Genomic DNA, 19,719 nt, shown 5'->3' with positions numbered 1-19,719 from the left:
TCTGTGCTAATGTGACCCAGTATTTTCCTTTGCTGTTAGCTGCCTGGTCCATTTAGAATTTTTCCTTCTTGTTTACCGTCGGCGTCTGTACTCACCAGGCACCTAATCCTGCAAAGTGCTGAGTCCCGCCCGGGAGCTATGGGCTATTCTCTGCTCTCATCTAGCAGGAGTCAGTCTGCCCCATTTCTCCCAAGATTAGGCTGGATAAGAGACAGGTAACCATAAACAGCATTGTAGCTGGTTTTAGGATTGTACCCCGGCAAAGGTCAAGCATAATGGTGCAGTGAAAATAAAGCATTTTGAGTCATTTATTCCTTTAAAAAGGTTTGTATCATCCATGCAGCTGCAAAGCCATAATGCTTTCATTAAAAGTCACATCTGTGCTGAATTAAAACAGGAGCCTTTTCCAGCCAAGAAGTATTTGTCAGGTTGAAAGTTTTTCTCTTAGCTCCTGAAGCTTTTTTCCAAAATCCAAGGGCTAAGACAGAGAGCAGACCTTGTCACGAGCTGGTACCGAGGTTTAAGTACATTCCTGCTATGTTATTCACCGTCTGGCTCCAATTTGGAGGTACATCTCCCTTGTGTTCACTTTATTAACCTACATATGACTGGCTCTTTTGTTTAATGTGGAAATGAAAAAATAGACGCTGGGCCCAAGAAAAGTAGTCTGAAAACATCTTTTTCCAGATTTTCTGCTCCTTGTGGCACATTAACCACTTGCATGGAAAATTCGGTGGATAAAATATCTTTTAAAAGATGTTTTTTTCAGAGTATGCATTTTTAGCTTTATGTGAAAAGACTTAAGCAATCACCAAACCTTAGTCCTCTCCTCTCCCCCAACTTTTTGAGCCCAAGTTCTACCAAAACTGACTTCAAAGATAGGAATGTACCACATCTATGAAAATTGCCAAGCAGATAGAAAAGGAAAGCCAAAATTAATACCTCCACTGAGGGTGCATCTGGGGCGCGAGCCCTGCAGCTGTGTGCTGTGTAGCTGAGCGGTGAAATAACAGGCGTGTATTCCTCAGCACATTGCCGGCGCCGATTTCACGGGAAGCCACCACATAAACGACTACTGGTTGGTCCATCTGATGGGTATGGCACCTGGTAATAAGTGGGAGGACTTGAACGAGGAATGGGAGGTATTGTGGGAAGATCTGTGGTGGATATGAGTGTAAGTGTGGGTTGTTGGGCATGCATCTTTAGGACAAAAGACTTTGCTATTTCTGCTGCTCACAGGCCAGCTGACTCAGAGAAATGCTTCCTCCAGAAGGGGTGGAAAGTGTCAACGTTTCTTTGTCGTCTCGTCAGTGTGACCGCTTCAGTTAGAAAAGGACAGCAAGCATCTGTCTGTATGACAACCATAAGCGGAGAGCCCAGTGGAGTTGGGTTTCCAAAGCACTGCAAATTATCTTCATTAGTTTAATTAAATTTTTTATTTGAATGCAAGATCAGCAAAGCTTTAAGAAGAAACTCAAGGAAGAAAAGGAAGAGCACACCTTTACCAGCACAAGTGATAGGAAAAAGTGCAATGGGACAAGAAGGATAAGCTACCTTTTATACCACTATTCTGCCCAGGAATCTCTGGTATTATCTAGGACTTCTTGTGCTAAACTTAGTATGACTGAGAAGAAAAGTCCCTGCCCTCAAGGATCTTAGTCTACTTTTTCTGGGTAAAATAAACAAACTTCCGCAATTGTTTAGGCTTTTAATACCTAATGTACATAATATATTTGTATAAATTTTCTATCTATCTATCTGTCTGTCTATCTATCTATTTACCTACCTACCTACACATGTGCATACATAGAAAATCTGGGTGCTTCTTCAGGTCTTTAAAAAAATCCATCAAGCAAAGAGACCAGTTTTTATTTTAGAACCAATAGCATTTCAACTAATTTTTTCCCTTCCCTACTCTGGCATCCCACATCGCTGATGTCAAGGTCTTCCCCAGTCACAGAATTATACTCTCTTATTTTTCCAGTAAGGGCTATCATCTCAGAGGGAAACTTGTACCAAGGTTTCCTCCAGGTTTTTGGCTGAGATGTTTCATGAGGGAAATATTTTGTTTGAAGAAGATACTTGGATGTATTACAAACAGTGCGAAGAGCTTCCCTCCACTGCGGAGGAAAAGGGGAAAACCACCTCCAACTTTTTTTTTTCATGAGAAGTGTCAGATTTTCTGGATGTGTTTAACAGTGCTGTGCTGAATCTCATATGCTGGGGAGAAGTTCTGGCTCTGCAGAAGCCCACAGAGATGCTCCTGCCAGCTCCTGCAAAGCCAAGCAGAGGCAAGACTCATGGGAGCACGGAAAGGCTTATTTCTTCCTCAGTGCTCCAGAGCAAGGTTTGGGGGAAGGGGGGGGCCCTCTGGAGCCTGCATCATGCCAGGTCTCTGAGCTCATACAGCCACAGCTCTCCCTTCCTCGATGTTGCGGAATGGGTATCTTGTTTCCGTTGTATATTTTTATGGAAATAAATTTAAGGAAAATACCCCTGAAGGTAACCTTTGATTTAGGTGTTCCCTCAGGGTTGATTGCTTAACATTCTTCTTCCTGCAATTATTTAAAAGGGGAGGAGGATGGAGAAAAATGTGAGGGAAAGTAGTATTTTTCTAAGCAAAACCAAGGGAATTGAAAAAAAATGTTGTTAAAAGAGAATTTCTGACACAGTCCAAACTGTCTTTGCAATCCTGCACTTTCCCTTACCCCGTAAGGTTTCACTTCCCCATATCGCTCAGGAGCAGGGGAGGAGATGGACAGACCTTGGCTGTGTTCCCTCCAATAGATAGTCTTGGGGCAGTGGTGGCGACTGTTACTGAAGCACACTTTGAGATTTCCAGGTTCCAGCTATTGAGAGTTTCTGAATTTCACTGTCAGGTGCAAACACTAAAGAAGATGAAGGGATTTCATTATTGCCAGGTCGCAATATTGCTCGGAATCTGCTGTCTCTGGAGGATGACTGGGGTCTTGTTCCTGGTTCCTCACAAATTAAATGAAAGAGGGCTGGGGTGGTCTTCCCTGTTACCTGAACTTAGCAAGCTGAGAACAAGAGCGTAGAAAGTTAAAGAGAAGTAACACGGATTTAACACTCTGGTGCCTATAAACTTGTAATTTCAGTGGAAATTTGCATGCTGAAGAGCTGTTTATTCGGTATTTGTCTTATCTTAATGTTTATGGGTTTATTTTCATTTTCAATACATTTAACCTTTTGAGCGTCTTGACCCAGGAAGAGGTCATTATTTATTTAATAAGAAAATTATTTTGTTTATGGCCACCTTTCTCCTTGTGCCTCTTATCACACAAGAGGTGTGGGGTGGTGGGGCAGGGGTATCACTATAACCATTGCTTCACTGAGGAGGAAATGCAGATGATCTCCTGGAGCTATTAATCATTCCCCATTGCCTTGACTTGCTAACCATTGAAAACAGATACAGGGTGGATGCTGGTGTCCAATGCAACGTTAGATGATTGAATAAAGTGTGTTGGTGAAGACTCGAATGAAATGTCTTCCTTCCCTGGCACACTTACCATGAGGAAAGCACTGGGTGCAAAGCTCCGTGGGGCTTTGCTTGTGGGTGTTCAAGCAATAAGGCGTTTCCCTACTTACACCCCCGAAAGGGAGAGTTCTGAGAAGCTCTAACACATGCATATGGGATTAGATATAAAGATACCTCTATGTGTTCGCAGGATCACAAGTTCAGTGCCTAGAGGATCTGGAAGGTGGAGACAGGGGATCCTAGCAGTCCCAGCCCTGGTCATCAGGCATCTTCCTGGGGACAGAGACATGCTGAGGCTGGGCCAGAACATGGGCCTGTGGGTGGGCCTGGCTTGAGAGTGCCCATGGCCAGTCAGGGCAGGGCTATAGGGAGTTACAGACCAGTCCTGCTGTGATGTCTCTGGGGCAGGGCCTGATGGTCCTGGGGGACTGAAATGGTGTCCTGGGCTGTGGATAGGGTGGAAAGAACCTGGGGGGCTGGGCAGGGATGGGAAAGCCCATCAGTGCCCAGGACACTGGCAGTGTTTTGGTTAGCTAGCCAGGAGGTCAAGCAGAAAGGGGAACCTAAGAGTTTGAACCCTAACTTTCCTTTAGGTGGGGATGCTGGTTCAGGTCTCTTTCCTCTGTCAGGTCACCAACTTCTGGGTGGAACTTCATGTATTTGAGACCATTATTTGCCAGTTAAAAAGAGTTGAAATTGGTCAGGTTGAAACTTACTTGGCAGCAAAGATGGGCAGATGCTTCTGGGGTGGAGGTTAGTTGCCTTTAGGTGCTGATAGTCTTTGGGCAGGGTTTATGAGATAGCCGTTTTGAACAACAATGTCTAGACTTATCTAGCTAGGTTTGAATTTGCCTACTAAATTTGTTTTCAAAATAGTATGCGTTTTTCCCGGATCTCCAAGGACAGGCACAAATTCCTCTCCTCACACAGGAACGCAATGATGCACCCACTTGCTTTATAGTTCTCCTTAACTGTCATCTTCTAAAACTGGCCCTTGTTATTTGTATGCATGTCGTACAGATGCATTGCATGATCAGGGTTTGCATTTCTAGACAGTACTCGGGACGCAGAGAGGTGATGTTCTCTGTACATTTCTGTACCTGTAGGCTGTACTTGACTACTGGTTTTCCCATAAGAATCTCTTTGACCCCCATTTAGTTTTCCTTGTGATGAATTCTTATCTCAAATTACTGTGTAACTAACAGTTTCCAGTAGCCTGCTTTAAAAAAAAAAACAAACCTGGAAAAACCAACCCCGAACAAAAACGCCTAACCACAAAGTAACGGCAACGATAATAATAAAAAACCTTGTTCTTACTAGGTTGCAATCTCAAACCAATCCACTTTGACTGTAGCCGTGGCAAATTGCTGTCTGAAAATGACTGCCCTATTCATCTGTTAATATTGTTAGAAAGAACGCTACAACTGTACCTATCAGTGTAACTAAATTAGAGCAGGTTCACATAAGGCAGGCGCACATAAAAATGTACTTATGAAACAGATGTATCCCTCAACAGGAAAATGACAGCAATTCTGATAAAATGCTTTTATTATTTACTTTCAACAAGTATCTATAGCTGCAGCTTGACTATTGTTGAATCATTTCAATAATCTTGTTATAGGCCTGGCAATAAAAGGAAAAGCACTTCAGCACAGTGAAATGGCCTAGCTCCTGACATGTTCAGTGGCATGTCAGTGATACGGTGGTATTTTTTTAAGCTGTCGACACGAACAGCAGCATTGTTTATCCAGGCAGTGAAGTGCCTCAAAGGAGAGCACATCCTTTGCGTGGAAGGGGGCAGCTGGCACGGGTGGAGCCCTGCCGGTAGGGATGGATGGATGGATGGATGGATGGATGGATGGCTGCTCTGCAAGGGAAGCCTCGGTTCTGCTGGGTACAGCTCATGTCTCTTGGAGGTAAACACAGCAGCGTGAAGATTACACTTGGAAATTAAAAAAGAACATTGGCCTTAAACTGGGCAAGTGCAGGTATCTCCACTTTTCTGCTTAATTATGTACCATAAAGTTTATGGTCCACTTACAAGTTCCTCTGAAACTAGTGCCCAGAGCATCTCCTCTTTCAAACCTAAAGTTTTTTGGGCATGGATTATGGGCATTTTGAAAATGGATGCAATAGTAAATGGATAGTTAACATTTTTGTATTCGCTGTCTTTCCAGGTTTTCATAGATTTCGGAAGAACTGTGAGATGATAACTAACGATGTGCACAAAACATTGCAGTTGGCAAGTACAGAAGTATCTTTTGCTATCTATAAGAACACAGAAAAATAGACTCGGTGTCTTGAATATAGTCATGTAGGATGTTTGTGGCAAAGTAAGGAATATCTTTAGAGCATTTAATTTTAATCTGCTACAAAATAACATTGATTCCACTTCAAAAATGTGGAAAAACTTATTTTTATTTGTTCTCAAACTTCCAGAAATATTCACATCTGAGCAGAGAATGAAGCTCAGAGCATTTCAGAACAGGAGCGGAAAATGCCTAAAAATGTTAAATAGTGGACAGTATCTATGAGAAGTTATATGAAATGCAAAATATAATATCACAAAACTGTACTGATTCTTCTGGTAATTGTTTCAGGTGACTATAAAAACATTCTTTAGCAGAATATGTTTAATTACAAGCTCTGGTAATTAAAGAGTTAAGGTTTCTGTAGCAGCATTTCTTTACTCTTACATTGCATATATTATTCTATGTAGTAAAAACTTTAAAGTTTCTGAATGTTCAGTGTAAGAACATTCTGTGACTGAATTCTTAAGCTTTTTAATCTTTAGCATATTTTGGGGGTCTTGCAGTGAAATTGGTTACATGACCCTTGCTTTTTACACTTGTTTTAATTTATATTTTCCCTGTTGTGTTTATATCTCTATTTTTAATAACTATTTCTTTTTAGAGTTTATTTTAGTATCTATTGTTGAGAGACAAACAAGTATATTTGAAAACTATTTCTGTCTATAATTCATAAGTTTCTGAAACTTCCTCCGCTTGCTCTGAAACACACCGTGATTAGATTCTGCCCAAAGGAGAATAATTATTCTGGAAATTAGAAATAAATCCTGTACTGCTTTTCTTTTTGTTTTCTTTTCATTTCAGACAATGGGAAGCAGAAAAGTGCCCCATATGATAAAAATGTAAAATTTTAATCTCTGCTATTCCAAGAAACAAGAGAAATTGTTGGATTTTGAGCTGTTGCCTTCAGCGAGGACCACGTACTTGGATAGTTTGAGCAGAAGTTAACTATCACAAACATCTTAGGCAGTTGGCTAATCTCTTCCCATGCACGCTCAATGAGTTTCTGCCAAAATATTTCAGGCAGCGAATGGAATTGCTTCTCTGCTGAGAGCTCCCATTGCCTGGTTGCCCTGCTCAGCCTGAGAGCCCCAAAGGGGTGCTTTGAATGGGGAGATTATAAATATCTCAGCAGAACAGACGTAACACTTACAGTGAAAAGATGGTTGTAGAAGGAAGGAGGGAGATGGGAAATTGGGGGTTTTGCAGGGAAAGGTGTTTTTCCCACAGGGAATGTACTTTTAGCAGGTGTCCAACTGGTCCTGACTCAGCTTAACTAAGGTTTCCATCTAGATCTCTTTTTCTAAAACACGTGTAAACATCACCTTCAATTTTACCTGAGTGATAGCTCAAAATACGTTGAGTGCTATAGAGATGTTTTCTTTTAGTAACATGAAAATTGATTTCTGGTCAAACCAAATACTCTGAAATGCCTGTCCAAAGCCCATAAATGGAGAAGCTGATATTGTATCAGTGGAGGCTGGCAAGCATGGGGAAAAAAGGTTTATTCATTCTGCCTACGAGAGCTGTGTAAACAAAAACAAAACATTCTTTCAGGAGAGAACATGAAGAACTGGCAAGGAAACAAAAGTGTAATGGAGAAGATTTCTAGGCCACCCAGCTGCCTAATTACTGGCAGCATCTCTGGATTTTTACAGCATGCCTCCCTAACGCAGTCCTTTGGAAAACAAAATGCCATATTATTGCAAAATAGTTACAAATCTAAAGCATTTTGTATCCTGTAGACTTCAGATTTTATCTACAGTGGGATTTTTAAGAGACTTGTACTGCATGTTGAATTAAATAGAGCAACCTGTTATCTTTTTGTAACACATTAAAATTTAATTTACCAAGATGAGCAAACTGGAAGTCTAGTTTCATTTTCCAACGTGATCTGGAAGACAGTGGTGGCATTATTCACAATTTCCTACGGACAATAATGGAAACCCTGGGTTTTGTACAGCCTTGCACTTACAGTGTCCATACTGTGCTGTTGCGGAATGATTTAGCCATTCCCATGAGTATTCTCAGCAATGTTTTATATCTGATTCTTTAACAGTATTATTAAGACATGATGGGCTATTTTTTAGCTCTGCTAGCAAACTATTTAGAGGAAATAACAGAATTTTTAAAATAATAACAATTAAAAAAAACCCCAAAACCATACCTGCAGGGACAATAAATAGGTTTTATTCAGTTTCCTGAAACTGTGACCATGCTTGGTTGTAGATAGAAAAGACCTTTGCTTGTTCTAATAATGCATTCCTAATCATAAACATCTGTATAAAATAATGCAGATGTATGTAATTATAAAAGTATTTAAGGCTTATTTAAGTTTTCTGGTTTTGAATCTTTGCAGTCTTTCTCTGTTTAGAAAACAATGTTGAAAATACATTTCTTTATTAGGAAAAATCATTTCTTTCCAGATATGAACAAGAAAGCATTACTTTATTTTTCCTGAAGTTACTGCTCTCCCATGATGCATCGTTGATGCTGTTAATACTTTTTCTGTGTATTGAACTTTGTTATCACAGTATTACTGGGGGAGTAATTGCAATCCATTTAGCACAAGCAAAAAAAAAAAAAAAAGTAGGTGAGTTAGTTACTGCTGTCTCCAGTGACTAGTGTTAATTAACTCTGGCTTCATCTGCAATGTAAAAATGAGCACTTTTTAAATGGTTGTGAAATAATCTTGTGGCTCAACAATATTTATAAAATGTATTTCCATTTTTAATCCAAGAAACTATCCAGCAGTTTGGACATCTTGAAGATCATGCCAGATAAGGAAAAAAAAAACAACCCACAAACGTATCAGTTATATGTAATTGTGTTCTCAAGAAAATATCAATATCCTGTGCTACAAACACAGGAGGATCAAATGTCTTCTTCTCTTACTTGTATCTTTAAGCCTGTCCCAGACAGCACCTTCTGCTCTAGTTGGGCTTCTCCGCAGAACTTCACTGCAATCCTAATTCTGGCTCTAATCAAAGCTGCCTCCTCTGCCTCCAAGCACGTTCTTTCTCCCTCTCTCATCCTCATCTGCTCCTACACACAGGGGTCAGCAAAGCTTTGGCATCCATGTAAGTTAGATTCCTGAGGGGATTTGCATATTTCTGTATTTTGGGTTAGAAATCTCTTCCAGTCATTACCTGTTTGCCCAAGTATGCTTCTTGCCTCCTCCCAGACATCTGAGTATCAGGTCAATAGTTACATATGTCAGTCTTAACAATGTTTAATCAAAACTCTAATGGTATATGTACTTTTTTCTCTCTTCATTGACAGATAAGACCACTTTTATTACTGCTTATAAAACCATATTTAAATCTTTTTAGATGTCTAGTTTCTGTGCATAGCAACTATATGTCAGAGTTTGCAAAATGGTCCCTGTCCAATGCAACTAAGTTAGTGCAGCATGGGAAAAAAATCTCTTATAAAGAAGAAAAAAAGAAAGTAGACAAGTTAATGCAAAGTGTCCTACCACAGAGTGTATCCTGCTAGTGTGAGCTGTCTTTTTTTCATATCATTTTTAGACACAAGGCAGAAAACCAAATCACTAGCAATGTGCACTCTGTGGTGAGCATCCCAATATACTGACAAGCTGAACTTTGGCAGGTTCCATCATCCCTAGAGTACCAGTGAGATTTCAGGGCACAAGCTAAGTCCAGCAGCAGAAAAGTTTGGTACTTTGGATGGTGATACTCTTTTTTTTTTTTTTTTTTTTTTCCTGGGCCCGATGGCCTAAATATATTATTCTGCCAAGGTTATGGCATGATAATCACTGCATATGTCAGAGAAGGCACTCTGAACTCATTGTCTCAGGTAACTAAAAACGTCATTTTACTCTGCACGCACATATTGATTAGTTATTCTCACCAACTTCAATTACAAATAGTACTGCTGTGGTGCACGCCAGATTAACATATCCTAAAGTAATTCTCAGCCTTTAGCCTATTAATCCAAGACTTGACCCAGTTCAGGTGTGATAGATCCATCATTGTTGCCCAGACGTCTCATATGTATGTTCAATTAGATCAAATGTGAAGAAGTGCATGGTGACATACACCAAATCTGTGAACTACACTGCTATGTATACTGCTCATACCTTTGCAATGCTGTAATTGTACCCTTCAGTTATTTTAGACCTTTGGAATGTAATGGAGAAAAATGCTTGCTTGCAATAAGTAATGTTGGTTTGTTAATTGCTACTCATTGTGTTAAATCTTTAGCATATGAGGATTGCTCACATAGAGTGGGTAGGTCTGTCTCATTCAAAAATAAATGCCAGAAAATATTACCTTGTTGCCCCCCAGTACTTGTATTATCTTGGGTTGCTATGACATTGCCACACATAATACAACATAATGGCAACGGAAAGCAAAAAAGCATTCTGGCCTGTGAGAGTGTTGATGTAAACAGATAATGAAGCTTTCTATTGTATACCATGATAATAGCACAGGAACAGAAACAGATCTTTATATGATAGCAGCTTTGATTTATATATTTACTGGGCTTTATATAAGGCATTCATCATGATTCTGTCCTCCTGCACAAATAATTACATATAAACTCCTCATGCCAAGATATCAGAGCCACTATCTATGGCAAGATCTTTTTCATTTGTTCAACCCACTTAGACACTAAATAGGATAAGGCTTTTTTAACCACAAACCTCCTCATGACCCCAAACCTTTTGGGATGCTGACTTTTGGAGCCTTTTTTAGTTAGGCAAGGGGATCATTTCATTCAGGCTCTTTGCATTGGAAGAACTCGGGTGAGCATCCTAGAAGCTGCGTGTTTTGTGGTGGACTTGCTGCAGCAGTATTGCACCAGGAGAGAGATACTTCCCTTTGGGACTCAAGTTTCGGTCAATCTGAGAAGAATTTTAGCTCACACCAGCCAACCAGCAACACAGTCACCCAGTCAGTCTGAGCTCTGGTGGCAGCATCAGCCTGAAGTACTGAAGGCTTTGTGGATGATATGAACGTGCTGAGAGACAGATGCACTATTTTTCTGCAGGATGTTGAGAACTGACCTGATCCTCTGGGCTCAGACATGCAAGAGCAGCACCACAAGTCCTCCTTCCTGACTTCTGGCAGCTCGGCATCTGTCACCTCTCTCTGCTATCCACAAGTCAGTGACATGCAGACTGTTTCCTATAAGCTTCCTATGGCATGAAAGAACCTGAGTTATACTTCAAGGTTACCTTTGAGAGTTCAGAATTGCAATGTGGGCAACTTTGCTGAAGGCTATAGGGCATGGTATAGATGGAGTTTGGAGTTAAGGGAGCCATAAGGTTAAACCTATATATTGGAGTAGAAATCGTCTAAGTCTGCCATCCACTGAAGTCAGAGTGGCTTGACAGCATGTTAAGTCTCCACAGGGAGTAAAAAGGTTGAAATAATTTGAATTGGGAGCCCTCCCCCTCCCTAACCAGTTGCAAACTTAAATAGCTTAAGGCTCAATAGAGCCATAGGAATGCTTTGCATTGGCAAAGCAAACTGTAAGCTGGTGCAACCCGAGAAGCTCTGCTGTGAGTATTTTCCCTGGGTTGCGGCTAATGAGTGCATGGGTATTCTGCTCCCAGAATGGGAGTTTCAAATTCAGTAAGAATTCTCCCCACCCCCACACCGCCCCAAAATTGTGAATAGTATAGTCAATGAGATGAGGAGAAAAAGTGTACAACCCTCTTCCACCACCATTCTAAAATGGTTTTTTCCCTGGACGTCCCCTTTCTCCTACACTCACTTTGGACTGAAAATCCATTATTTGATGAAGTCAGGTTAGCAGCAAAGAGAAAAGCGTCATATCAGCTGTCTGGCGCATGGGACTTTGGAGGTGCTATGATACTGGGAAATGGCTCATTTGTGTCTGTTGCAGCTATACAATGTCTTTCCAGAAACATTTTGTATGTTAGACTAAGAAACTGATGCTTTAACTGATGTCTTCTTGATTCCTTTGACACAGGTCATCCAAAAGAATTAGCTGGCTCAGGAGCATGGTACAAAAAGGGAGGAGAAGAAGATGAAAGCTGGTGATAAAGATACTCAGAAGCCAAAGCTCTTGGTAACATCCAGCTGGATCTTGGCAGTGCCCTGGGACTCTGACCCTCACAGGCACCTCTGATCTCCTGAACCACAAAGGAAAAAACTCTATGGGTTCACCGGGAGCTGTAAGGACAGTTTCACTCCATCACTCTTTGACAGTCTTTAATTATACAGCCTAATAAAAAAATGCAGACAGTAATAGAAATCGGAAAGAATTATCCCTTATAAGTTTAAAAATGTTAGTATATATATTTTCAGCCCTCATAAGCAGTCCGTATATTATGCATGTTAATATGTATCTTTGAGTGATATTAAAAATAGCATTATGATCATATGACAAACCAGTTGCTATAGTAACTACATTTTTGCTGTAGAACAGCAAAGTAATAATGTGTAAAATGTGTAAATTATCAGTGTGTAAGAGCAACTGGTGCATCTTCGCTCTGCTATGCTGCTTTAAAATGAATCTTTCTATGAATATACATATCTCATTCATGTATTCTCATGACACTCCTGTTGCTGGCTCCGTCTCTTCAGTTGGCCACCCTTGTAGCGCTTAAGTGAGACGTGACATTTCAGCCAAAAGAAAAAGCAGTGGAAGAAGCAGAGATAATGGAGTCGATCCAAAATAAAAAGGCTTATACTGATTTCAATGGACTTTGCCTCGGGCCTTATGCAAACAAAGGTGATTTATGAGGGATAGCATAAAAAGGCAGAGTTCACTCATTTTTGCGTGCCTGTTACCACATTCTCCTGCTGAAATCTGAAGAGATGTTGCACTTGACACTGGGGAGAAGCAGGATCAAGTGCTAACATGTTGGAGATTTCCATAGCAGGCTGAGGATATCTCGGTGAATGTGGAACCAATTTTCCAGACCTCATCTCCCTTCACCCCAAAATTCCAAGCTTCTAGATTTACACGTCTGTCAAATGGGGTTTTTCGCCATTGAAATTTCTTAGGATAGATAAGATAAGTGTTACTAAAATTTAAGAGTGGGTGAAAGACATGGAATGAAGTCCTGGCTTAGCTGAATTCAATAGCAAAACTCTCATTGACAGTATTTCACCTTTTCTGCTTAGTGTCACACTGAAGAGGGCAGTGACCTACTGGCCTGCAGGAGATTGTAACCCCCCCCAAACCCAACAGAGATATTTATTTTCAACTCCAGAGAGAGGAACAATGTTTGTAGCAGTGCTGGCTACAGATCAGATGTGTTCCCATCCAGGGGGAATTATACAGTTAACCAGTAAATCATTTGGCTCACTCACTTTAATTATACTAGGTGACTGTGCTATTTTATTTTATTGGGCTTTCTAGTTTTGCTGCAGTCCACATTTTAAAACAAGTTGGTCGAACCTGAAGTCATTCCTAATTTTAAGGTTTCGAGGCACTGTTTTTCTTGTTGCAGCCACAGCGTAGATGTAATTATAATCTGCCTTGTAACAGCACCTGCCTAAGTGGAACAGTTAGTTATTTACTAACACTCCAGGAGGGACTCCAGATTGAAGGAGATCAGCTGCGTCTCTGAGCTCATGGGTAGCCCAGTACTAAAACATGAGTCCAGATTTACTGTGTACGAACTTCATGATACAGCTTACCCCCTGTTCTGCTGAAGGCTTTTTGTTCAAATGAGCCAAAGCCCATTTTTGAAGCAAATACATGTTCCAAAATAGAAAGTGATAGTTTAAAATCAGGATTGATTTATTATCTTAACTCATTATCAAGAGCTTCTACCTTTCCCTTGGAACATTTAAAAAGCAGGACTACTGCTGCCTTAAATTCTGCTGTAAAATTATATTATGGGACTTTGTGATACTGGTCCAACAAAGAGTGCCTGTACGCAGCCTTTTGGAACAAAGATTTTTATAAAGTCATGCTCTGAAATCTACATATAGAAACCAACGTACTTTGTACCAATCTTGGTATGTGCAAAATTAACAACGTGGTGTGTTGATAGTAGTTTTATGTGACACCAAACTAACATTTTCCCTGTTTCCTGAGTCATTGTTGCAGTATCAGCTCTATCATTCAGTGTCAGATTCTTGTATCTGTACCACCAAATTGTGAAACAAGAATTTTGCTGGAGATTCCTTTTCTTTCTAGTGGAAAATTTTGACTTTTGGCATATATCAGAAGCTGTTTAGTTGGAAATGATGCTGTGGTACCTCCATCTATGTTCGTGCCCTATGGAGTTGGTGCTTACATGGACTCTCATGATGCACTGTAGAGGTAGCAAGAACCACCTGAGGTGGCCCAGGCTCCATAAAAACTGTGGGACTCCCTCTGGATAATATGCTGGAAAGCTAAATTTACTCTTACATTAACCTTGCTTAGGTATTTCTATGCTGTCCTGCGATACATACTTGCTTTCTTATCCGTAGCGTGGAGGAGGAAAACGTGGTGATAGAGATTCCAGCCCAAACAAAAGAGTGGCAGCGGGAGGTGTCTGACTACAGTTCTTAAAATGTGCTGCAGTGGCATTTCCAAAGTGAAAACCACCGGTGGAGTTTATTTAAAAAAGCCTGAGGGTATTGGGTTTGTGCTCACCTGGAAAGCTTTTCCTTTGAAACCTGAGATCTGTAGGTGGAGATCCAGGGTTTTCTAAGAAAAGGGAAATCCTTCTTTCTCTCTTGTTTTTTCAAACAAGAACCCCAAAAGAGAACAGCCTAAAGGAGTTACTTTATGAGAAGTAATGGAAGCAAAGTATGCATCAATAATCAACAAAATAAATATTTTATAAATTATTTGTGGTAGGAAATAGTTAGCAAAGGTAAATTCTGCAAAATGGTGACCGAGTGCATTATTGTTCACATTCCCACATTTTTGTCATCTCCTCAAAGATTTCTTTTCCACTGACAATAAAGGATTAAGTATTATATTTCTTTTCCCTTTTTAAGCAGAATAGTAAAGTGTATTGTGCTGTAGGCCTTCCTACACTTCCTTGGTATTGAAGTTATAGCGCTTATTAGCAAGTCACCTTTGACTTGAGTGAGTCGTCTTGTGGAGTCAGAACTGAGTCATTTAAACCACTCGTCCTTCCAGCAGTGTGGTCGTTCCTGATGGTTATGAAATAAGGCTCATAAGTAGTAGCCAGTCAGGAATTTTCTAACAAAATAATTTTGCCAGGAAACAATTAATTGACCTTGAGGTTATGAAGGTATGAACTGTTTTACTCAGAAAACATTTCTTTTGTTTTATCTGGGATTCCTGTGCTTAACGAAAACATTTTTGTCTACTTTTAAGTGTTCTCATAGAATCATAGAATACCAGGTTGGAAGGGACCTCAAGGATCGTCTGGTCCAACCTTTCTTGGCAAAAGCAGTCTAGACAAGATGGCTCAGCACCCTGTCCAGCTGAATCTTAAAAGCGTCCAATGATGGGGAATCCACCACTTCCCTGGGGAGATTATTCCAACGGCTGATTGTTCTCATCGTGAAAAATTGTCCTCTTGTGTCCAGTTGGAATCTCCCCCGGAGTAACTTATACCCATCACCCCTCGTCTTTTCCATGTGACTTCTTGTAAAAAGGGCAGTCTCTCTCTTCTTTGTAGCCACACTTTAAGTACTGGAACATGGTGATAGGGTTCCCACTAAGCCTTCTTTTCTCAAGGCTGAACAAACCCAGTTCTCTCAGCCTTTCCTCATATGGCAGGCTTTCCAGTCCTTTGATGATCTTTGTAGCCCTTCTCTGAACCCTCTCCAGCCTGTCCACATCTTTTTTGTACAGTGGGGACCAAAACTGAACACAGCATTTCAGGTGTGGTCTGAGAAGCGCTGAGTAGAGTGGGATAATGATTTCTTTATCTCTGCTGGTGATGCCTTTGCTGATGCAACCCAGCATCCTGTTGGCTTCCCTAGCCTCAGCAGCACACTGGTCACTCATATTGAGCTCCTTTTCCACCAGGACCCCCAGTTTTCTCTTTCCACAGAGCCGCTTCCCAGACTGGTAGATCCCAGCCTGTGCCACACTCCTGGACTATGTTTTCCCAGGTGCAAGAGCTTACAGTTGTCCTTGTTGAACTTCATAAGGTTCTTGTTATCCCATTCTGCCAGCCTATCCAGGTCATCCTGCAAGGCGACTCTCCCTTCCAAAATGTCCATTTCCCTGCTCAGTTTGGTGTGTCTTTCCTTCCTGCAGTTGTGTCCATTTTGTATGAGGGATCACAATTTCGCTTAGGGGTCAGAGTATTCCTTGCCAATCCCTGGGATATTGTAAGTACACCAGGTTTTTTTCTTTCCCTTTACTATTTCTTCCTCAAACCACAAAACCTAATTTTGAGCCATCATAGAATCATAGAATGGTTTGGGTTGGAAGGGACCTTAAAGATCATCCAGTTCCAACCGCCTGCCATGGACAGGGACACCTCCCACTAGACCAGGTTACTTAAAGCCCCATCCAACCTGGCCTTGAGCACCTCTGGGTTGGATGGGGATCATGGATTCATATCAGCACGAAAGGGATCTTTTTTAATGGAGAAAATCCTTCAGAGACTGGAAAAACAGACCAGACCTTTTACTTTGATCCGAAGGTTCAAACATCTGCGTCAGCTTTGCAGGTATGGGACACTGTTTTCCAAATGGGGAGCAGGTTGCTTCCATTTTGATATAAAACCCTTTGCCTTCACATGTAGCTTAAGTTACGCGAAGCCATAGAAATCTGTAGGAATATTCAAGGAATAGTTCACAATTCAATGAAGGTAAAGACAGCAGAATCTAAAATTCAATTTGCCAAATATTCTGGACAGAAGCCAGAAGTCCATTTACATATAAATATATAATTTATAATGTGGAAATGCTTCAAGGCCTTGCATGCAAATGCTTTGGATTTTTCTGAAAAAAAAAAAAAAAAAAAGTTTCTTTTCATCCTCTTGTCTTTTGTTTCAATTAAATCATGTTTCATTGTTGCATGCATTACAATAAATTAAGAGGGCAACCTTTTCTCTCTTTGCATACAACTGGCATATAAATGACACTTCCTGCATGACATAAAAACTCAGATAATTGTTTTATAATTAATTTACCTAAATTAATTTAATAGAGAAAAAAATGCAGGATTTTATTACAAATGTGTCCAATTCATTTAGAGAAAATAAACAGAATATGGTTTCTAACTCCAGTCTCTTTCTTCAAAACACCATTCCTCATGAACAGATTAGATATTGGGGTTTTTTAGCTACTGAATTTTTTTTTCTCATTACTGTTTCTGAGTGTCAGTGCATTCTGGATGTTAGCTGGATCAAGAGGTAAACATAAAAATATCAGATCTGAGAAAATGCGTCTGAAAATATTTTCAATATTTTTAATTTTTTAACTAAAACTTTGTTTCTTGTTTATGTTCAGCTGCTGTTCTAGTGTATTTAGTTTGTTGGCAATACCAATGACAAATAACCAGTTCATCTGAGGAAAATAAATTCTGGCTTTGCAGCATGAGCTACTGATCACAGGAATTTGTTTTTCAGACTATGGAACTGAATACCAAATGCAGAGACATTTCACAATAAATTGTGTTGTAGCCATTTATTCAAAAACAAAAGTCATTCAGCAAATATTTTGATGAATGGATACACAAGAAAACTGTTTAGCTGATGGATCAACCCCAGCTAGGAAAAAAATACCAACAGCTTCCTGCCATTTCTAAAAGTTCAAAAATAAAAGCCCTTCTCATGGGCATACAGGTCTCTCGAATGTACAGATAAAGAAATGCCAGATTTTAGAAGAATGGACACTAAAAAGAAAAGGAGCATTTATGCAGATGAAGTAGCTGGGGGGCAATACAGTATTGTCTATTTGGCTAGGAAAATGTGTGCCTTTTATGAGAAATAAGTATTGGACCATAAATGCAGGTACCTGGGCAGGAACCTTGAGAAAGATATTTTCCTAGCACAGATTGTGAAAGCAGACAATACAGAGATAAAGGAAACCTGGTCAAAGAGAACCTGGGCTTGGAATGTGGTAACCCATGGAAGTGGATGGAAAATTGCTCATGGAAAATTAAAAAATAAAATAAAAATAAAGGTAGTGCGAGGCTTTGAATACTAACAATGTGTTAAACTGTTAGGAAAGAATAGAGTGCACAAAATAACACATTTGGAATAAATGTGTTTTTGAGAAGGCTAATAAACACCTTATTTTCCACGTGGCAGTAACAGTAAAGGTGGTAATCAGCACACCCAGATTCGGAATGGACAAACAGCTTATTGAATAGGCCAGACGTTGCCGGGAATTGGAACACTGTGCCATGAGAGGAGCCTTCAGCCGCAGCTGAAGGAGTCAGCCTAATGTGAGTAGTTGGTTTGCCTGGCGCAGCTCTTTCTGGATGTGGTAGCTGCCTGATTGCCACATCGTCACTGGACCAACAAGAAATTACGAATTGGTGTGAGTAATGAGAACGTTACAAAAACGATGGTCTCAGAGAATAATCTTCTATCCTGATCAGCAGTGGTTTCTTTTGAAATTAAATGGAAGCTAAGTAAAAACAGGTGCTTAAGTGAGGTTTCTTTACTGTTTAAGACATTAAGGAACCCAATTAGTGGAGTCAGCTGGATTGAAAAGTTCACCGTCTTGAATATGGATGAGCTCTGGAATATTTTAAAGCCCAAAGTGCAAAATCTCTCTAAAAATTTGAAGGAGAGAGGTGTAGAAAGGTTATCAGGTCCAAATACATTGAAAGCAAAAAGAGACTCAAAAAAGGACCTAAGGAATGAACAGTGAACCCATAGGGAATGGAAGAAGATATTGATCAAGAAAGCAAGACACTTGAATGGTGAAAAACTGGAGAACCACCTTAAATCAGACTGAATTAGGCATTGCAGAGAAAATAAAAACAAATAAACAAATAGCAGAAGGTTTATTGGTAGTAAAGCTAACAAAGTAACAATAAAGGAAACCATACTTCTATGCAGGGGGGTCAGGTTAAGGTTTAACTATGGCTCAAAAGCAAAATGAACTGATTTTTTTCAGTTTTTGCCAAGGATGAAGATGTTGAGCAATGAGTTATCTTGCTAAACAGATAAAGATACCCAAGGGAAAAGAGGAGAATCTGAAATCTCCACATTTGAGATAGATAGAAACAAAATCACAAAAATTTAATATCATCATACATAGGGAGAAAACATATACATAATCATCAGTGCAGCATGAAATAATCGGAGTTTGATAGCTACTCTTTTTACATATTACTTTAAAAGGTAGAGAATAAGAAGTATAAACCTATATTAAGAAAGGGGAAAAAGTGTTCTGGACAATTACAGGTTCATGAATTTTTACCTCAACAGTGCATAAAGTTTGAAATGAATTTGGAAGGAAAGTATAAAAAAAGATATGAAGCTAAGCGAGCTAAAAACTAACTTGTATTTACCAGAACTAACCTGATATCATTATTGAGTAAAATAACTGACTTAACCAGGCAGTAAGGTAGGTCAAGTCTGCTTGGACTTCAGCAGAGCATCTAATGTAGTGCTCCACTGGAATTTACTAATTGCACTAGAGAGGATGGGTATTAGCAGGGAACTTATAAAATAGGTAAAGAGCTGACTGAGGGCAAGGTAATCATGCAAAGGCTTGTGCTTAAAGGGGATCATCAGGCTGGAAGGAGGTACACTGAAGTCTTGAGGGATCATTGGGGACTGATAAAGGAGACCTAATCGATTGTCATGACTGTCAGGGGCTAGAGTGTGAGTTTACAGCTTAAGTGCAGTAGTTATTTCTCTGAACAGACTTGCCCCTCAGTACCCCATGATAAACCGGAGACATCTCTCTTTCACTAACGGTAGGAGGGTGCACGTGGGCAGCTGCCACACAGTAAATGGCTTGTTCTGGCTTTCCCTCTGGCAACCGGTTCCTCTGCCCATACCTTTCCTTAATAGCT

The sequence above is a fragment of the Larus michahellis genome, chromosome 2, assembly GCF_964199755.1.
Source record: "Larus michahellis chromosome 2, bLarMic1.1, whole genome shotgun sequence".
Classification (NCBI taxonomy): domain Eukaryota; kingdom Metazoa; phylum Chordata; class Aves; order Charadriiformes; family Laridae; genus Larus; species Larus michahellis.
Note: the sequence above shows the minus strand (reverse complement) of the source record.